Below are 6,012 nucleotides of genomic sequence, written 5' to 3' on the forward strand. Positions count from 1 at the left end.
TGACTCAGACATTCGAGGAAATGAAGGCCAGTAAGTTACTCCTAAATCTCTAAAGGCTTAAGAGTTTCTGTATGAAAAATGAGAAAATGACAATGAAATGATATCATTTCCAGTCTTAGGCAGATACTGACAGTTGCCAGAATAAACACAATCATTAATATTCGCAATATTCAAGGATTAAAAAAATGCTTCTTTTCAGAAACTTTTTTTCTTTTTTGCTGAAGAAGATTTGCCCTGAGCTAACATCCATGCCCATCTTCCTCTATCTTGTTGGCCACCAACAAGTGGTGTAGGTCTGCACCCAGGAACCAAACCCAGCTGCTGAAGTGGAGCACACCAAACTTAACCACTGGGCCATGGGGCTGGCCCCCAGAAACATGGTTTTTTAAAGCACAATTACTATTTTGTTGATTTCTTTCCAGTTACTTTTATCTGTTATTTATAATCCTAATTTTTTAATCAAAGTCTTCTATAAAGTGTAAATATTGTCTTGCTATGTCACCTCAAACATTTGCCTAAGGGCTTCTTCAATGAGGAAGAAATAGTGGTATTGTGTGGCAGAGAAAATAAGCTTTACCTAGTAGACTAGAGCATAATTATAATCATTATTATTATCCTTTGAAAATCTAACTATTGATATATTTTTACATTTGTCTATAAATAACACCGTGAAAATTTGTTTTACTTACAAATTCCTGGCAAAATAGCCACCTGGAGAAAAAACTAAATGAAAAACAGAATAGAATTTGCTACCCTAAATTGGCTAGCAAAGAATAAATTAATGGAACAAATTGCCATTATGGTTTTGTTTGTGATCATGTGACTTTTTTTAGATAATGTGTTTATTAGTCACAGTAGATACGCTCATGAATAATATCAATAAATAAAATTCTATGGGTTGATTTATGATTTTTCAATGAATTTACTTTGTAGTGTCAGGTATCATATATCTGATTTTTTTGGTTGATGTTCATTTATCAGTGTCTCTTTATACTCTGCTTTTCATTTTTCTACCTAAAATGTATTTCCAAAGACTTTATGTTAAGAAATTTTCTGTGGATAAAACCGAAATAGATTTGTAGGAGCTCTACCTAAAGGGAGAGAGTAATGAATCACGTTGCAACGTGAATGAAGTTCATTTATCTATACCATGAGATCGATTCGGGTTTCCAGAGATTGGCATTTTCAAGCAGATTTCAACAGAGAGATAGCAATTCAACACCTAATCCCCCACTACAAAACATACTCAGACGGATGTGAAGTCACAAGTGAAGTGAAGACACAAAAGTGTGACTCTGGTGTTTTACTGCATTGTGTGATACCGTGCTGCCATCTTTTACAGGTAGGAAAGGCAAGATATACAGGAATGTTTTGCATGTTATATTGAAATGACTGGTTTATGCATTTGCCTACATAGGAATATCACTGGGTGTAGTATCCTCAAGGAGGGACTCTGCACAACAGTATTCACCTTTCATTCCTACCTTCTGGTACACTGACTAGAATGGAAGTGAAGCTATAGCAAAGGTTTATTTATTTATTTATTTATTTATTTATTTATTTATTTATTGAGGAAGATTAGCCTTGAGCTAACATGTGCTGCCAATCCTCCTCTTTTTGCTGAGGAAGCCTGGCCCTGAGCTAACATCTGTGCCCATCTTCCTCTACTTTATATGCTGAACACCTACCACAGCACGGCTTGACAAGTGGTGTGTAGGTCTGCGCCCAGGATCCGAACTGGCAAGCCCTGGGCCGGCAAAGCGGAACGTGCGAACATAAGCACTGCACCACCGGGCTGGCCCCAGTAAATGTTTATTGAACTACAGGGGCTCTGCATGATTAAATAAGGATAAATTATGTACGGGCTGAGCTATGGGTTATTAAAGAAATATATTACTGCTATCATTAATACTGATTTGACCTCTTTTGAGTTCATGTTTAAGTATTCCAATTTCTCTGCATGTAACAATAGCTCAGTGTTCAGAAAATAGTTGTTGGGTTTCACAAGTCGAAGATAGTCTTTCTAAACGTTTTCCTTTCACTTCCCTGCTCTACTAAATAGTCTATTAAGCACAATTTTGATATTTTTTTAGTAGCTCCAAATTTAACAATGTTTCAGTCTTCATTTTTTCTACAACTAATGTTTATTTCCTGCCTGTAGGTAAAGATATCTGAAAACAGGTGAACAGGCTATCCAAAAATTAATACTGTTGTTTTTACTAAATGTATGATATTTAAAGTATTTCCCTTGGTTCTTACTTCGAAAAGTTGCATTTCTACTACAGAAAATTCAATTAGAAGGCAAGTTTCCACGGAAATGTGTGGATTTTCTATAAAATGATTATATCCTTTAAAATCACAGTTCATCCTGGCTCTTTATTTTTCAAAAGCAATATTTTACTACTTGTGTGTTTATATATGTGGTTATACTTTTAGTTAGTTCAGTTTTTATTTTATGCAAAATTTGTGCAAGTTGGTGAGTCTACTGTGTTTCTCTGAAACGAATGAAGAAATTAACTACTCAACTCCTAGCTTCAAAAGATGAGTGATCTCAGCACCTTCAGTCATAGATGGATTTGCTATTTGGGATAAATATGAAGGAATGTCTTGTTTAAAGCATGACTTTCAGCTGTGTATTTTAGAACGCAAACTTTATCAGAGAAAGTACCATGAAGAAAGTTTCTTTCTCTCTCCCTTTCACTCCTTCTGTTTGATTCACTTCTGAATGACCAGCAGCTAACAGTACTGATCAAGTACACAGCTTTCAGTAAACGTTTGTTCATTCATTCAACATGTCACAGGAGAGGAATTTGAACATGTTACATTACCCTTTATTTTCATTGTTGAAAAGAGTTCAGGTGACATAGATGAACAAACTTGTGGAAAAATTTGCAAGGGTTTTTGTTTTGTTTTCTTTTTTAGACAGATGATAATTAAAGAGCAGCAAAATTATATATAAAGCCATTTAATATGACACAATGATAATAAATTCAATGCGTTTAAATTTATCAATTTTCTTGTTAAGTCTGCGAGCATTTCGAGGGGTATATATTTTCAATATGCTTTGTTCTCTTTTTTTCTCTTAAAGGAGGGCTATACTGCACATAACTAAAAAGTTAAATTTTTTCAGCTTTGTCTTTAGAAGAATTTTTAAGCTTTTAATGTTCCAATATTTTTCGTTTAGCTAAAATGTCATTATTTACTTTTGTATACAGTGCAAAATTATAAAAGATTTGGTGAGGGCCACAGCTGTCCCCAGATTTTATTCAAGAAATCTCATTACTCTCAAAAGATATTTGTTTGATTTTTAAGCTAGGTGCTATTAGGAAACATATATCCTAATTAAATGTGATACTTAAATACAGGGAATAATTTCCATAATCATGTCCTCTCACTAAAGTCAATTAATCTATACTTGGCACTTTACCAGTATTTTCAAGTTTAACCATCTTAAGAACACTGTAAAAGTTTTATTCCAATATTACAAACCAAAAGTTGAAATTCAGAATACTTAAATAACTTTCCAAACACTGCATTTGATAAGTGGCAGAGCCAGGATTCCAGTAAAAACATGTCATATTTGAAAGCCTTTCGTCTTTGCTGAAATCCTATACTTCCTGCTTCATAATACTTCCTATGGTTTCCACTTGATTCCACAGTCCTTTACTGAGCTTCTGTTATGGAGAAAATCTGACAGTCTAGGTATTGACTTTGTCTATGGGCTTCAAGATACATCAAATTATCTAATTCAACCCAACTCCATCTTTAAAGATGTTTTTAGTTGTGACTGGCCGAAAAAAATGGAAGCTATATTTCCTGTGATTTCTTTCCTCCCATGTATTTCTAAGTTTTCTTCTAAAAAATTGCTCCTTATTCTGAGACCAATATCCCATAGTAATTTTTAATCTGAAATAGTCCTTCATTAACCTTAATTATTTGCCTCTTTTCCTTGCTTGGGCATCAAGAGGAACTCTCGAGAATATCAGATCATCTGCTTAGAACCAGTATGTGTTGGGACCATAAAAAGATTAGAAATTAGAAATCCTGAGTTGTTATCTTGAAAAAATGTGTAGGGTAAGGATGCTTAGAAGTTAAACAAGTTTCTGAGGATCGGACATCTGGTTCGGGAGCCCAGGTGCTGAGCATCTCAGTGTCTCAGGCTCTCATTATATGTTTCTGTGATTCCTTCAGCCAGTGTTCAGTACCATCTGCACATTTTTACTTGGCTGCTTTCATTTCTCCAATTATTTAGTCTGTTTTCTTTATTTGGCTATGTCACTCCTCTGCAGATACAAGCTCCTTAGTCAGCGATTAACTTCATCAAAAAGTCCTGGTAGGTTTTTGAAGGGTCTCATTGAATATTTCATAATTTAAACAAGACAGTAGATGCTTCTGAAATTATGACAGATAAAAAAGATACATAATACTTATCTGTGGTCTTAGAACAATGCTGTTAAAATCAGCCCATGATTTTTTCTGATGAGATCAGAGAGTTTGTATCAAGTCTTAATTCTGTGTATAAAACAATCAAACTCTTTGAAAACAGACAGCCACCAAAAAAGAAAATACAAATCAGCCAAAGAAAAATTAAAAATAACATTCCTAGCTCTTCTTTGAAAGGCATGGTACCGTTTTTTCATGTTTGAAACAGTATAAGGAATTGATTTAGCATTAAGGTCAGTGACAAAATACCTCAATTAATACCTTCTATCCCAATATCCTTCTTTTTTTTTAAAAGATTGACACCTGAGCTAACATCTGTTGCCAATCTTCTTCTTCTTCTTCTTCTCCCTAAAGCCCCCAAGTATGTAGTTGTATATCTAGTTGTGGTCCTTCTGGTTGTGCTATGTGGGATGCCACCTCAGCATGGCTTGATGAGCGGTGCCAGGTCTGCACTCAGGATTCAAACTGGCGAAACCCTGGGCCACTGAAGCGGAGCATTCGAACTTAAGCATTTGGCCATGGGGCCAGCCCCAATATCATTCTAAAATAGGAAAATATGTCTATGTCTCATTTGATGACAGGAAGGATAATCAATAATCAGTGAGAGCATTTAGTGGTCAAATAAACTGTTGAATGAATGGAGAAATTAAAATATTTATTCTTATAGGTGATCTACGATTTTTACATTTTACATTTCAACTAAAATAACATTTGCCAAAGGCAAATGTATGGCATCTTTAAATACAGACACTTACAGACCATGTAACACATATCTAAAATTAAATATTTCCCTAAAGTAGAGACATACATACTAATTAGCATAATCTTATTTGAATAATATAGTACTAAGTGATTCAATCAGATTTGGAAGAAGACTGTGATCGCTGGAGGAATACTTCCTGAATATGAGCCAATGTGGCAGATGCCTGATCTCTAGGACCTCAAACTCCTTGCTTCTTTACCTCCTCCCATTTCTAATTTTTGCCCTAATCCTAAAAGTCCAAAGATGAGGGCTAATTACTCCTGAAATAAACCTCCTCTGGTGGCCATTCAAATGACTGACTGCCGCTATCTCAGTAGCAACTTCTCTTTGCTCCACTCAGTCCTAACGTGGAGCTATGCCTCATCTGGGCATGTTTCCGTGACCAGCAGGAGTGTGCTCCGTATAACTGGGTAAGTCCATGCTCCCTTAGGAATGAACCCAAATGTGGACCACATTCTCAATCAGCAACCTAGGTTACGCTTAACCCGGAAGTTCTATAGAGATGAACGTGCCCTCCCAAATATTCCTGTTGATGACTTATAGCTAGAAGTTAGAAAAATTGGTGTTTTTGAGCCAGGGTTAGTAACCCAAGAATAAATGTTTGTTCTCTCCCATTGTGAGAGCTAGACCACTTCCATACTCTCTAAAACTGAGATAGAGTCTTCACCATTATGAAAAATGTTGTCTGAATATATGATATCTGAGCATTATGTTTTTTATATCTAGAAGAAAATCCAAACTAGATGTTTGGTCACACTGTTGACAATTTTACAAAAGCTTAAACTTTACTTAGCTTTACAATCTTG

Source organism: Equus asinus, chromosome 30, assembly GCF_041296235.1.
Source record: "Equus asinus isolate D_3611 breed Donkey chromosome 30, EquAss-T2T_v2, whole genome shotgun sequence".
NCBI classification, from domain to species: Eukaryota; Metazoa; Chordata; class Mammalia; order Perissodactyla; family Equidae; genus Equus; species Equus asinus.